This window comes from Gavialis gangeticus, unplaced genomic scaffold (assembly GCF_001723915.1).
Source record: "Gavialis gangeticus isolate Ggan-Ray unplaced genomic scaffold, GavGan_comp1, whole genome shotgun sequence".
Classification (NCBI taxonomy): Eukaryota; Metazoa; Chordata; order Crocodylia; family Gavialidae; genus Gavialis; species Gavialis gangeticus.
Window position 1 is genome coordinate 22,024,103 of NW_017729001.1, and position 15,982 is coordinate 22,040,084.

General features: G+C 41.7%; 1 long non-coding RNA gene across 1 annotated transcript in view; it reads left to right on the forward strand.

Annotated features, from left to right (window-relative positions):
* Nucleotides 1-8,128: 8,128 nt before the first annotated feature.
* LOC109290658 overlaps nucleotides 8,129-15,982 on the forward strand; it is a 13,828-nt gene continuing 5,974 nt past the window's right edge. The window contains exons 1-2 of the long non-coding RNA XR_002095647.1: nucleotides 8,129-8,264; nucleotides 14,475-14,554. This is a non-coding gene — a long non-coding RNA (uncharacterized LOC109290658). The remainder of the gene's footprint in view (nucleotides 8,265-14,474; nucleotides 14,555-15,982) is intronic.

Below are 15,982 nucleotides of genomic sequence, written 5' to 3' on the forward strand. Positions count from 1 at the left end.
AGGGAGTCTCAGTCGGTCCCAGGTGCTGAGTCAGTGCTGGATATTCTAGCAGAGATTTTCACTGGGTTCCTACCCATTGCACAGAGAGAGAAACTCCTGCTCTCCAGGCATCAGCAGGTAGTCAGGAAGCAGCATGCAGAGACAGCAGCAGCACAGGATGAGGAGGCAGAGAGGATATCTGGGCTTTCCTGGTGAGGAGTCACATATGTGCACCTAGGGAAGCAAGAAGGAAGGGTACATAGTTTACCACGATAAGGAACCTGCTGAGAAATGTGCTGTTAGAACCTGCTTTAAACAGAGGTAGATGCTGAGGTTCAGTGACATGCTATGTTAACAGCTGTGAGCACAAGTACTCTGTGCCATACTGTATTTAACAGAGATGGGATTCTTTGCATAATGTAGAGCAAAGCATGTGCATACATACTTACGGGTATACGTTTAAAACTATATTTTATTAGAAAAGTTCTAGCAGGTTTCACACCCTGCTGAACATATATGATGAATTTCTCTTCGGGGTTTTCTTCTTGCAGCAGTGTGACGGCCTGAAAGAGAAAAAACATTGAAAGGTTTACATTGTGTATCTATATTTAGTATTGTTTTATGTTGAACACAATTCTTATCATCCATTTTTGTTACCTGGCTTCTCTTATTCTAATAATATGGGGCCCAGAGCATTGTTCCAACGAGGAAAGTTTTCAGCTGCCAGGTTTCAACAGAAACAAACACCCATAGGATATCTTGGCAGTTCCCAAAGACAATCTCTTGGTCTGATAACTTTTTCTCCCACTGTTATCAATTTGGAAGTAGTTCTTATAAGCATTTCAATTAACATCATCCTTCTATATGGAGGGAAAGAAAGCACTTTTAAATGCTGGACTAATGAAAAAATTTTGTCTTGAGGTGACAAAAGGACATTTAATTGAATTAGCTGTGTTTTGGGCATGTCCCTTCTGCACAAAGCTTGGTGCATTATTTCTTTATAATGCTGTGACTGCATGGTGAAATATCAAGCTGAACAACCGGAAGTTATATGCAGAAATATCCTAATTAGGGATGTCTAGATTGGAATGTGATTAGCTCTGAGGATGGCAATTAGATATTATTTTTTTAAGGTATTGTGTAATAGTGCAAGGGACTTTCCAATCAACAATATCTATTCCACAGAGCTTAAGATGATGGATGATAATGTTAGTCACTGATCTATTATTTGTATTACCATAGCACTGAGGAGCTTGAGTAATGAGCAAATCCTAGGTGATCTTAAAACACAAAGCCAGCTGCTTCTCTAAAGAGCTGACCATATATAAGAAGAGACAGCAGACGGGTACAAACTGGGGGAATAAAAGGAAACAATGGCCATCTCTAGGACTCCAGGCCCACTGCTGACAAAGCCCCAAGCATCTCAGAGCAGACATGAGCACTCTCCCTCCACACAGCTCATTCTCAGGCCCTCCAAAGCTGTCTACTCTGCCTAACCACTGATCCTTGGTGCATCTGAAATGGAAGTGAATGCGTGGGGCTTATTTTGTCAGCAGTGGTATGGAGGTTGGAAGGGAAAGTGTATAGACAGGCCCAATGAAACCATCTTGGTCAGCAAGAGCTCATCACATTTTCAGTCTAATTGCCGTCAATTTTTCATAGGCTTTGCAGCAAAGGAGGACTTGGAGGGAGGCATCAACTATGCAATGGGATCTATGGAGGAGAGCCAACCAGTGTTCACATAGAGCCTCAATGACTTTTGTGCCATTGAGTGGGTCCAGGGAGCCACTTGCACTGATCCAGTTACAAAATTGGGACCTTGGGTTTTCTATTGGATTTTTCTGGTCCTATCTGTGCTCAATTTTCCTTTTTTATTCATTCAAACTTTAAAGCAGAGCTAATTCTATTTTACTGGGCTCCTGAAAAGTATTTTTGAATGACTAGATCCTGGTGCTGTTCTGTGCTCCAAGAAGTGTGTGTATAGAGGGGGAAGACCTTACAAACAAAGCGGGTTACCTTCAGTTCTAACCTGTCCATCACTTGTGATTGTTTCTACCTGGCACTGAACTGTCACAGCATGTGTGCAATGATGACTTGGTATGTAGCTTTCTATATTGTTGCCTTAGGTCTGGTCCATACAGAGGCACTGCGAATTTTACTGGGGAATAAGTAGTTGTCAGGCTGAAACGGAATACATCTAAATGTTGTTAATGTAAAAATGAAATGAATGCTCTTCTTAAGGCAGTCGCTCATTCCTCAAGTTCCCGTCTGCTGAAGTAATCTATGTTCAGTGCCCTAGTGGCTTCTGGTTAAGAACACAGATTTCGAAATATTGGATCAGACAGCTGGTTCGTGTTCCAGAGGAAAATGAAACAACTCCATCATGCACCATAGGTGTCTGGTGTATTTTGGGGAATTTAATTAGCTTCGGTGAGATCATATTTGACTTAGGATAAGCAGTAAAATTTTTTGGCAATTTGGACTGGATCATCCAGTTAAAGTATACAGTATTTTCATTGCATTGTGCATATGGGTAACAGCCTCTAATGCTGATATGTTCTGCACATAATTCAGAATACAGTTTTTTCTTGTTCATCTTTCTTTCCTCCCTACCTCCCTTTTTAGGAATCACTGTGGGTAAGTTGATTTTTCTATTGTTTCATCTTAAACTGTAAAGCAATGAATCCCACTGTCTAACAGCTTTCATACCTTATTTTCCTAGGGACTGTGGCTATGTCTGCACTGCTACTTAAAGTCAACCTTAAGGTTGCTGTAAGGCACCCAGATGCCTACCATCTACTCTGGAAACCCTTAAGCTTGTTTTTCAGCAGCAGACCAGCCATGGAAACTGACGGCTAGGCCCTTGGATTGAATTTGCTCCTAATCTGCCTCTCTTTGCAGTATGTTTGGAACTTACTTAGGTGCCAGAAACAGGCAGCGCAGGGCTGTTGGCTACCAGCAGCTAGCCTGTGCTCCCTCTTCTTGACTTCTATCCCTTATACACCATGCTTCCTCTCTCTGCTGCCTGTGATTTGAGCCTGGGACAGAAGGACAGACAAGAAGTGGGTGAACTGATTCCTAGAAGGGGTCTACCTGAAGAACAAGAAGCCATGGTTTGGACTGCTTCAGTATGGGCCTCAGGGTGAGGTATAGCCAGGGAGTGGTGGCTTACATAACTTAGGCTTAAATATTAGTTTATACCCTATCTCTCTCTCCCTCTGAGCTGGGCCAAAACGAGAGAGGAATACAGACAATAATCATTGTAGCAAATTTACATGAAGCATCCAGTTCAGGATGGAATTTAGGGCCAAATTTGCATTTTTCTCAATTTTTGAGAGAGAAGGAAATATGCACGTAGAGGACTGCATTGTAAGAAAGTTCTAGATGAATGTTTTTCAACCTCTTTTCATTTGTGGATCCTTAAAACATTTTGAACGGATGTGCGGCCCCCTTTAGAAATTTCAAATGGAGGTGCCAGATCCCTTTGAATTGTAAAGGTGGACATTCACATACTTTTGATCATAGTCATCTTTATGCAGACCCCTTAGAGAGAGTCTGTGGACCCTCAGGGGTCCAAGGACCACAGGCTGACAACCACTGTTCTAGATGCTCACTGGGTTTTTTTTCATAGATTTCATATAGATTTCTCATAGACATTAGGGCTGGAAGGGACCTCGGAAGATCATCGAGTCCAGCCCCCCACCCAAAGGGCAGGAAGTCAGCTGGGGTCATAGGGTCCCAGCAAGATAAGCATCCAATTTGCTCTTGAAGGTGTTCAAAGTAGGTGCTTGAACCACCTCTGATGGGAGGCTGTTCCAGACCTTGGGGGCTTGGACAGTAAAGAAATTCTTCCTTATGTCCAGCCTGAAACGGTCTCGCAGTAGTTTATGACCGTTCAACCTCGTCATCCCTTGGGGCGCTCTGGTGAACTAATGTTCCCCCAGATCCTGGTGGTCACCCCTGATAAACTTATAGGTGGCCATCAGATCACCCCTGAGCTTGCACTTTTCCAGGCTAAAGAGCCCCATGGCTCTCAGCCCGTCGTCGTAAGGTCTATTTTCCTGACCTCTGATCATGCGCGTGGCTCTTCTCTGGACTGTCTCAAGCTTCTCCACATCCTTTTTGAATTGTGGAGCCCAAAACTGGACGCAGCACTCCAGTTGCGGCCTCACCATGTTTGTGTGCATGAAAGATGCCCAAGAGGTCCTTTCTGTTCCCACCTGACTCTCCATAGGGTCTGTAAAGCATTATACTTTGGTTAATGATCTTTACCATAGTTAGAGAACTATGTATTATGTATGCAGACTTTTCTATAAAATTTAACAGCGATCACTGAAAGCCTATATCCTGACATCTGTTACGCTTGCATCAATCTGAAATTATTCCAGTGAAGTCATTTGTGGTGAGATCAGAATCACTGCCCAAACTCCTAGCTACGGGAGCTGCCTAAAGAAAAGGTCAAAGGTCAGGTCAGAAGGCCCATCAGGCTAGTGTTGCTGAGGCACACAGGTTTCTGTAGGTAGCGGCACACAAGGTAGTGGTGTAGCTGCCTTTGATTTTTGAGCTTGAACAAGCAGATCCCTATTTATAATTGGGTTGCCTGGGCCATTTGTATGAGTGAAGCAAGGCTCAAACTCACATTTCTTGATATGTGGGTAGATGGCCCCAATGAACTAACGAGGGCTAGCTGAGCCCTAGCCTGCAGGGGCATGACTCGGTGAGGCTTCTGTCCTGCAGCTGAAATAAGTAGCCTAATGAGCCCTAGCCCTTTCCCTTTGCTTGTTTTTTTTTAAGGAACCCCTCCAGCACCTGAGCCTTGCTGCACAGCTTACTGGTCTCCAGTTCTTGAACAGCTCCAGTCCATTCCTCTGAAGTCCTGATTTCTGGTTAAGCCTCTCATTCAGTGTTTGGACTTGGGTTTGATCTTAGTCTACTTTGTGATCTCTGATCCCTGGTTAGTCCTCTGGTTTGGTTTTGGACCCTGGCTTTGGTTCCCATCCCTTGTTTGGAACTCGGACTGCCCTTGACTGCTCCCAATCTGTGGCTTGTCCCTGCAACCCTGCTGGTCCTCACTCCTGGCTCCACACACTAGGCCTGACTCCCTTGTGAACTGTGAGATGACCCATGGGAGGAAGGTAAGCTTGTTATTTCCTTGCCTCTCAGTTTTTAAATGGCATAGGTGAAATTTAGGACAAAAGATGGATAGAGCATTAAAAGTAGCATAAATGGAACAGTGTTTTTAAATTGTTTAAAAGGAGACTAGGGACAGAGAACATCTTATCTGGACAGACCAGATGACTGTTACTTCAAGTGAGTTCAGATATAAACCAAACATCTGTAGTGGCAAGGACTGCAAATCCATAAAGCTGACATCATTCCTAATGGGACACATGAAAAACCAGTTATTACTAATTAATATAATAATATCATAATAACTTTACAGTAATGTTGATAAATGGCATCCTTACTACAAGAAATGCACTCCGTACCTCACTAGAAGCTCGATGATTGCTTTGCGAACTTGAGTGGGTTCTACGGTATCACTAGTCAGGTAATGATATAGTTAAGCCAGGGCATGTGCCAAACAGGATGAGGGATGATATCAGCACGTGCTTAGAGTTTTGTGCGTTAGCCACTGTTCTATTTCTAGTAATGTTCCTTTGTGTTTCTGTTAATGTTATTGATTTTTTCCTCCTTATTGTCAGGGATTCTTAAGTTCCTGTATGCCCTAGGTGGGAAGCTGCCAGTGCTAAAACTTCCCATCTCTATAGCTTCTAAATGAGATGCGTTGCTCTTGCTGGGTGCCAATGGCTGCCAGCAAAAGTGTTAATTCATCAAGTTATGTAGTAATGGAGCTCTGTTAACTATGTCTGTCTGCTTTTGCCAAGAAGTAGATCAATGGGAGGCTTTTCATTTCAAAGGTGGGAGAGGGGGGGATGTGCGCACACATACCTAGCAGGCAGAAGATAAAGAGCAGTTCGTTGAATTTGTAGCTGAGCATCTTGTGAAGCTGAAGCTCCCTGATGAAACAGGTGATTTGAAGGTTCTCAACATGGCTGGTCAGAAGGCAAGCTGCAGACGTGGTGCTGGGCTGTATTCTATTTACAGTCTATGCTGGAGGGCCCCTAATCGTTCACTGACCTTCAAGCTGTGAATGGAGATAGGAGAAGGGGTTCAGCAAGTCTGAACGGGGAAACGCATGCTGGAAGCAGCCTTGTTAAATGAACTTGGGTCTGGCAATGCTGTTGAGAGGGTTTGTCTCTCTAAAGCTAAAGTTTGCTTGGGCATAGGGAAATTTAGAACAGGGGTGCTCAACCCCCAGCCTGTGGGTCATATGGCCTCCAGTGTTGTCATCTGGCACAGGGATCTGCTGGGAGCCCTGTGGGGCATAGTCCTATGTGCTGTATTAAGCACTTGGGGCAGCATGAGCCCAATCCCAGTGCATGTGACTGGGCAGAGGCAGTGCAGTGTCCTAGGGCCTGGTCCCAGCAGGCAAGGGGGACAGATGGCCCTTAGCCCCCAGGGCCTGATTCCAGTGGATTGGTCCCATACCTCTCTTCTGGCCCATGGGCTAAAAGGTTGAGTACTTTAAAGTATGTTGCTTTAGAAGACCCAAGCCAACATTTTGAGCTCTTTGAAGTCCTTTTAACTTCCAAGGAGGCTGAGTAGGTTGGAGAATGAGGCTCTTAAGAACAGAGTTTTCTTCTGCTGCCCAAAGTCTTTATGCTATTTTTCTTGGCTTTGGTAGTGTTTGGAGTCGGGACAGGGCAGAAGGAGAACGGGTTGCAGTACCGGGCTAAGGTGTGAGCTCCCTCTTTTCTCTCAGCTCTCACTCATACAGCTAATGCCATGTAATTTGTCTGCTTTATGCACTTAGTTTTTGGAGCATACCATTTTGGATCAATTATTGGCTTCATTGTCTCAGAATTTTATTGGAAAAATGCCAGCAGGGTTTGGAAGGGACCACAGGAATAAAGTGCCATCAGACTGCAGTATGAACAATCTGCCTGTGTAGGCTGATAAAGCTGCATCTGCCCTATTCCTCCCAGCAGCTGTTCATTCTATGAATTTGGGATTATATTGCTTTGCATAACTCTCTGAGCTCAGTCCTTCCTTGCAGTGGAGAGGAGTTTTGCCAGTGATTTCAATGGAGACTGGATAGCTCCCTCTCTGTTGGAATTAGCAGGACCTTATTACATTGGTTTGAAGCCTGTCATTAGCCTGTTAGCACTGTTGGTTCTTATTCTATTCTTATAGCTGTTGATTAACGCATTATCCGAGGGCTTCTGCTTTGGTGCCAGTATGGCTTTGTTTATAAATATTTCTACTCGGTCCCACCATTTATTTGTCTGGAACTCTCTCAATTTTTGTGATTTTTTTTTTTTTTTTTTAATATAAGCAAACTTATTTTAATATCAAAACTAGCAACCTTTTCACTTCATCTTCCTGTTTACATGGTCATTAATTTTTGCATGTCTGAACTTTGAGGCATTGTTAACTATAATGGAAAGACCTGGCTGGCTTGAGTAATGTGCAGGAACTGAATAATATTCCTCTAAAGAGTTTGTGGTTCTTCTAATGGCCCTCCCCCTCTATATTTCAGAAGCAGCAGAACAATAGCACTTGTATGTGGCTAAGCAAATTGTTGCATATGTACATAATACACACAGTGATTTGGACCCTACTGTTCCCATATCAAAGATCTTCCAAGCACTAATATCCACTGGAATAGCATCGATAAGGCACTTTTGGTTTCTGTAGCCAACAACAAACAATGGAGTGGAGTACTGACAGTCGCATCCGGCTGCCTTTGACTCCCCAACCCAAATAAGCAGGTGACCCCTTTTATTTATTTATTTTTTTAAAGCCTTATCTCTCTCTGGAGAGGGGGAGCAGGTTTTGGTTCAAATCTAAAGCAAAGCTTGACCTCCCGTCTCTGGATCCACAGAGATTCCTTAACCGTGTAATTCCTCACAGCACACTTCTTATGTAAAGAAGAAAAGATGCACTTTTTTTGTCTAGCACTTGGCATCACCTTCCCCTATCTTAAATAATCTAGCTGCTCAATTTTTTTTTTTTTTAAATCCTCCCTGCTTATGGAGAATTTGGCTGCTCTGTTGGATTCATGTCTTATTCTTTGAATCGGGCAGTGTGGTCTAGAAGTTTTTTGAGTCGCAGACTCGTGTTCTAATCCTGAGTCCAGCAGTGATGCAGTGCAACATGGAGGATCACGTGGGTCCAGATTTCCCAGCCTTTCATCCGGTTGCATCTGGATGGGATGCTGAGTTAGTACACTTACTTATTTCAATTATTATTTCCATTGACAGTGCTGAAGGCCTATGTTTTTGAAGACCATCCTTTAGTTCTGTGTTTCCTGAGGTTTTTGGGTCTTCAATTTAAGATACCTATGGATGGATTTTGAGAGGCTGAGCACCTGACTCCAGGTGTCTTCAACAGGAGCTACACATACTTCCAAATACTTAAGGCTTGATACCTTCAAAAAGCTTACATGGAGGCTCTGGAAATAATTAGGCCTTACTTCTCAGTGTCTTAGTTTATGTGTCAAAAGGAAGCAACTCATCCTCACCAAGTGGTTTGAGAAGCATAGAGCTGTATAAAAGGAGTTATTTAGTCTGCCCATAAAGTGAACATGTCACACTTTCACGGAAAGTGTTTTACTTATTTCTGTCTTTCAATGCAATGTTCTTTTTTATATCTGATTTCCTGATAAACTCCTATATTTATAATTAAGAAATGCAAAACCCTAGAACTCTTGGTTCAGAGATGATACCTTTTATTAGACCAACTAAGAAATCGCAACAAAAAAAAGAAAAAGAGAAGATATTTTTCTGCAAGTGTTTGAGTTCACACACCCTTCATCAGGCTCAGGGAAAATTAAAGATGGTAAAAAGTCCCCATAGGTAGGAAATAAATTTCATTTTTGCACAGAGGGTGATGAAGATGGAAGTCTGTCCCTCTGGGTCCATGAGAGTGTCTTTTGTGAGTTGCTCTTTGTTGTGCGGATCAGGCAGGGTTCCTTCCCTGGTGGTGTCAGATGGCAGAGAGGCAGGGTGGTGTAGAAATCTTGCTTGTTCATCAGTGAAGTTTAAAATCCAAAAATTGGCTAAAATTTGGCATCGTCCATGTTTCAGGGATGTATTTGGCAGCTGTGTTGGTCTGAGATGAAAAGAAATGCAAAACTCTAGAACTCCTTGTTCAGAGATTATACCTTTTATTAGCCCAACTAATAAATCACAAGAAATTTTTTTTTTATCATTGGTATTTTATTATAAGGATTTCCAAAAGTGTTTTCTCAATGATGTTCTAGTAATTCAGATCTTGCTGCTCAAGTTCTCTACTGAAGGTGCCTATGGATCATGATATCTGGTTTTTAAGACAACTGTACTGACTTCTAGCCATAGATCATTACAGGACTTGGATTTTAAATCACTTGTAATGGTTTTGGCCCCTCCTAAGCACATCTGACTATCATTGGAAAACAATACCGTTTTCACTCCTTTAATAAAACTGCCATATATGTAGAGCTATATTTCTACAGGAGAACATGTCCTTGGGGGTTATTCTTGTTCCTTGCAGAATATTGTGGTAGCTCCTGAAGCACAAGGTATTTCAGCACTCATTAAAACGGGATTGAAAGAGAACAGGATAGGTAAAGTGGTGGTATGAAAAGTTCACAGTGAAACATGGCAATGGTCACTTGCTTTCAAGTTTTGATACCAAAAACTTTGCCAATGGTTATCAAATTTCCATATCCAGAACCTACAAACTCTGCTTCCATAACTTAGGGCATGTTTTTTCTTGCAGGTTAATTACATGTGCAGCATTCTCTTCTGCCCCAGACTTAGCACTAAGCAAAAAACCCCAATGTTTTCCCATCTCATAAAACAGATTTCCAGTATCTTCCCCTTCTACACCAGGGCAAACGCTTTAAAAAGTGTGTTTAGCAAAACACGAGAAAACAAAACTGGAACAAAGAACAGGCTGATGGTTGGGCACTTGATGTGGGACATCCAAGGTCAAATCCCTGCCTGGTTCACAGTACAGATATAAACTTGATTGTCATACACCTTGGATGGCTATTTGGCATTCTGAAGTGGTCATTCTCTTTCTCTCTCTCTGATTTTTGACCAGAAATTTGGATCTGAGAAATGAAAGTTTTATTATCCCTCTTACGTTTCTGTGGGAAATCTCCACCTTTGAAGAGTCAACATTGTCCAATGGCAACAAAACCAAAAAAGCAATAAGAACTTTGCTCCAAAAAAATCCCTGACTGGTTCTTCAAGGTGTGTCAGATAGTGGCTCGCTTCACACATTTGACTTTCAATGGAGGGATTTGGTTTGTGGCTTGTGAAGAGCAGTTTGTGGCTTTTGTTAAAGATACCAAGAATAGATTCTATACACTGCTGTGGAAATAAAAACTTCTCTTCCTACTGTTGAATATTTGTAGGAATGTACCCCGTAACGTTATCCAGGGATGCCCAGAGGGGATTCTGAAACATCTTAGCATTTATGCTAACAGAGGGATCTGCATGGTCTCGCTTTTCAACTCCAGATGAACTTGAAAAGGCTCAACATTTGAGAATCCTTACAAAGGCACCCTATCACTTACCATTGGAAATCCTTCATGGTCACTAACTAATGAATTTCACAAAGCTCTGGAGGGTGACTAAAGGGATTTGTATTTTAATATAAAATCCTTAACATCCAAGTTGAATATGCAACTCCAGCCCAGGCCCGTAATGAGAGAGATTACTGTCTGATGGTTGTTGGGGTCCTGGGTGGAATGGGTCTGATGTTGGCCTATAGCCCTTTGTATTATTACCACAAGTCATCATGTTTGAGGACAATATCTCTTGGCTTTGTAATGGAGACAAACCAACCCTTAAATCTGGTCAGTCCACATTAGGGCTGCACTATGTTAGTGCCATCTGGAGAAGCTTGCACTGCCATTGCTGAATACTGGAAAACTAAAAATAAAAAATTGACTAGTGATGACAAAATACTTAATGTAAGCACTGGTATCATATCTTGCTAACAAGAACTTATCTCTGGCTAACAGAAGCCTAAGTGATACCCTCTTCCCACCTGTGTAGCATTTCTTTACTGAACAGAAAACTCATAACCAGTTCCAATGCCACATCAAAAAGACCATCTTGGAGATCTTCAATGATCTTGTTTTTTGTTTTTAAACCAGCATTTACTAAAGCATATCATCACTGTGGTGGTGCTGTTTGGTTTTTCAATTTGTATCCAACCCTTTCCCACAAAGAGTCATATATACTATTTTCCCTACTTCAACAAGTGAATATCATCAGGTTTTTGTCAAGCAGACAGATGTATGCTGAAGTAGTTTATCTGGGAAAACAAGTCATTAGATTTACCATCAGCTATGACCTGGCCCTGTAAACCTTTCCCAAAAGCATAAGCCTATCTTCTCATGGAGAATTTCTTGCTGTCTTGGCAAGCTAGTGAAGAAATTAAAAAAAAAAACCTCTGACTTGCATCCACAAAGCCTGTTCTTGACACAGCTCCCTTCTTTTCCTTATTTTTATTGCCAATTTAATCTGTGTCTTCACTGAAGATAAACCTTTGGAAAACACATTTTGTTCTCCAAAAGGAAGATCATCTTAATTATGAGTCTTAAAATTCAGGCTGCCAAAAAAGTAATGCCTCCTCTCTGTGCTTTCTACTTGTATAGTAATCTCCTGTGACTGCTTTTTTGGAGTCTGATGAGTTCATTCTTTCTTTTGAGACTTTCTGTTCTCAGTAGACACAGATAACGGTGGCATTTTATCCCTTCTACCATCAACTCAAATTTGCATTTTTATATTAGTCTTGTCTATGAGGAGTTTCATTTGTTTCTTGTCCTTAATCCATTGTGGAAATGTTTCATTTTTCCTTTGCTAGTTGCTATGCCACTTCTGAATACATTTAAGGATACAGGGATCAAATCCGTTACACAACAGAAACGTGTGCATTGAAATGCTGCGATAAAGCATCTTGTAACAGTGAGTATTTGCCAAATTACCCCTTTAGTCAAACACAGTGGAGTCCACTTAGAATGAACTTAGAAATAATGAAACTCCATTTACAGTGAATCACCATTAAAATCCCAAATAGTTTCAGGCAAATTGTGTTTTTTGTTAAAGTGAGATTTGTTTTGTAGAAAAAAAATCCTTATGAGCTAAGTTCTGAAATTCTTGTGTATGTTATACTTTGGTCTTTCTTTGGGCTAATCTCTGAGTTCATCTGAGGTTATGTTTCAGAGGTGGCAAAATATAGGGTGATCACCTTATTTTTAAGGAAATCCAGGACACTGCCCTCTTCCTCACACAGGTGAGCAGTGCTGCTGCAGGCAGAGGCAGGTGGGCAGGGGCATGGGGCATAGTTATAGATAGACAGACAGATTGTAAAGCTGGAAGAGACCTCAGAAGATCATCGGGTCCAGCCCCCTGCACCAAGCAGGAAAGACAGCTGGCGTCAGGTGACCCCAGCAGGGTGACTGTCTTAGTCTTCTCTTGAAAAAGTAGTCAGCTAGAAAAACATTTATAATATGAACTCCGTAGTCTCTCTCCACTGCACATCCTTTTCTTCCATAAGACCTCGCACACCTATTCTGCAAGGCTTATGAACAGATGCGATACTTCCGCTTCCTTTTTTTAAAACATCACGGCCAAAAGCGCAAAGACCGATTCCTGCCCATAGGTTTGTGTACAACATATAAAACACACAAGAAAATCCAGGATTGTCCCAGCTAAACCAGGACTGATGGTCACCCTAGCAAAGTAAAATATGAGTAAGCATTTGGGGATTTGGCTTTTTTTCTTCATTAGAGGTCAGGGTGGATTTGATTTAAATCAACTTGATTTAAATCACTGGTCAGGAACCCTCAAATTAATTGTTGTTCCATTCCTCATCCTCAAAGCAGCTTCCTCCTGAGAGAGAACACTTGTCATGATGTTTCATTTGGGCAACAAGGCCTTGCATCTCTTTGTTGTGCTGTTTGCATTTTGGATGCATGCCTATCTTACCCACAAGTGGAGGAACTTCATTAAAATATTCCCAAACAGGGTCTTTCTCATGGTCTGGCAAGCCTGCTGCCATGATAAGTTTTCCCTTCTACCATACCATTCCCTCACTAGATCTCAAATCAATGGAGAGGCTATGCTCAGAAACTTATCCCTCAAGACTTCCGGAATATTCTGCTCAAACATGTTTTTCCTTTGTTTCTACTGCCCCTACCTCCTTGCATTTTATCTCCAGACTCCTCCTCCTTGCCCAGATCTACTCCCCCCCTCAACAATCCTCTATTAATTTAAGTTCTTGAAACTTCATACTTTTAGAGAGAGGTAAGGGCTTGACTCTGTGTACACAAATTTGCAGAAAAACAAGGGGGCTGATGGTTAGGTAATCAGGTCTGTTGTCTCTTATCTCCATATTCTGCTAGATACATTTGTACTTCATACTTTGATATATAGACAGATAGATATTCTAAACTCTACTATCTTTGGAGACACAAATCCACAGTTTGAGAATGGAAACTAGGAGTCACAGAGATGCTTACTGGGATCTTCTAGACTGAGCACTCAGTCCCATGAGGTAGAGTGGTTTTCTTTAATCTTACTAATCTATAGAGAAGCCTCTGGAAACCCCAGAAGATTGGGCTCCTAATATAGTCCATGGCCTGTTTTGACCTGTTTATATCACTTTTCTGAAAAAGTTACATGAATATATTGTCTCAAATAGTATATAATTAGAATTTCCACCAGAAAACAATTTTCATTTTCTTATAAACTTTTGCCAAACTCGAGGATTTGGGTTGAAATGTTATACTGCCTCAGGCTGAACACTTTAGATATTTTTGACTTGATGTCTTGCTAGCATTTAAAAAAACGGTAAAAACGGCTACAGTTGTTTCACTGAATAGCTATAGTGCTGCCAGTCTTGGAACAAAGATGCCTTTAAATTTGGTAGAGTCATTACTTTAGAATCTGGAGTGCCCATGCTGGGCCCATGAAAATCCACCCACATTTGTCATCATTATAAGCCCTGAAAAGGATTACAACTGAACATTTTGTTTGCAGTACGCATATTCAAACCTAGAGCTCCATTCCAAGAAGAAACATTAAAACCCTTCAGTTCCTTCCATTTGATATCAATAAAAGAGCAACAGAGCCCAGGGATGCCAGAATGAAGGAGGGGTTGGAGTGGGGGTGGGGTGGAGAACCAGCTCAAAGAAGTCAACTAAATGGGATATATTGCACATTCATACATTACAGGACAGCTTGAGACTGATCACAATCTAAGAGCTACCAGAGCAGGATAATAAAAAGATCAGGGCTGCCAGTGCTTTCATGTTCGTCTGAAGATTAATGAAAACAAGATCACCTGCAGCAGAGGTATGATTTCTATGTGGCAAAGTTGACCAAGTATTCAAGGATTCAGAATTCTCCTTCTCATCTCCTTTATTGAAGGAACTCTGTAGTGCCTTCTATGATATGTCTTTCTGCATACTAAACGCCCAGAATGTGTACTGAACAACCCCAGGGAGCTGGTAAGCAAGAGTCCCTTCTGCTTTACTTATGAGCTGAGGTAAGCAGTGAGCGGATGACCAATTAAGATAGAAGCAAGAGGTCGTTGCAGTTTGGTTTCTGAAGGGGTCGCAGCATCCAGGAAGAGGACAGAGTGGAGAGGTCCCTGCAGAGGATTGGGGAACCTGCTGCAGCAGAGGGCCAATGGCTCATGGAGCAGAAGACCAGCAGCTGCAGCACACGGCAGAGGAGCAGGGAGTCTTCTGGGGCAGAGCATGGGGGGATCAGAGGATGGGAGCAGCCAGGGAAGCTGCAGGAGTGTCATGGAAAAAGACTGAGGGACTAAGAGTGTAAAGGTGCAAGCTAGGTGATTTTAGGTGTAATATACAACATATGAAATGCTTTGGGGACTGTGGCAAGGGCAAGAACATGAGTGATGGGTATAGTCTACACTGGAGCACCAGACACTAGCTTACAAACACCCTGCATGCTAAGTAGATTACGTGAGAACCCCTTTAGCTTGTTAATTATGTTGCAGAAAAAATGAACTTGTCTAGCAAAGAAAAGAAGATGTCACTTCAAATTTGTGGCTCAGACTTGGCGTAACATCTTTAGAGGTCAAAACTCTGTTATCGACTAAAGCAGCAGCCATGACCTCCTGTCTTGTTTTCCATACAATTCTTTGGCAAATTTTTCCCTTCACATTACCAGAAAAAAAACCCCAAAACAGTTGAGTGTCATATTCATTATGCATATTCTGTTTGAAACAAAATGCTTATTTTTAATAGGACAGTATTTTATTTGGTGTGGAATTACCATGAATATTTGTCTTTTCTCCCAATTAATCACATACACATGCAATAACATCCTTTATAGTGAAATGTTTTTAATTGGCTACAGACAGAAAAAAACTTGGCTGGATTTCCAGTGGAATGGGAAGCCAAATACAGTAGTTACCAGCTGCTAGCAATTCTTTCTCAAACCCTGATAATATGAGAAACTCTGCTGCAATTTAGTGGCAATTTTATGTAAGGTTATTTACAGAAAAAAGCCAGTATTTCTTCATCTTCGCCTGAATCAATAAGATGTTCTGAAGACATGTTCATTTACTCTGAGCTCAATGCAGCACAAACTAATCAACTAGATGTGTTTTAATAAACCACTTTAATCAAAAAAGAGCATTCAACCTCTTGTCCTTGTTGGATAACTTCTACTAAATGTTAGATTCTGTTGCCCAAGCCCCTGCCATAAAATATCTTCGTGACAAGGCTAGAAGAGAAATATTTTTACGGCCTCTGATACCGAAGCATGGGGGGTTATTTGAATGACAGGGTAGATCAACATTGCTACACTAAACACAGAAATCCAGAACCCAAGAAAAATGGGAAGATTGTGGTTTGATTGCTTTTCCAATAAAGTGGGGAGAAAGGTAAAAGGCTTAGGTGGCCTGA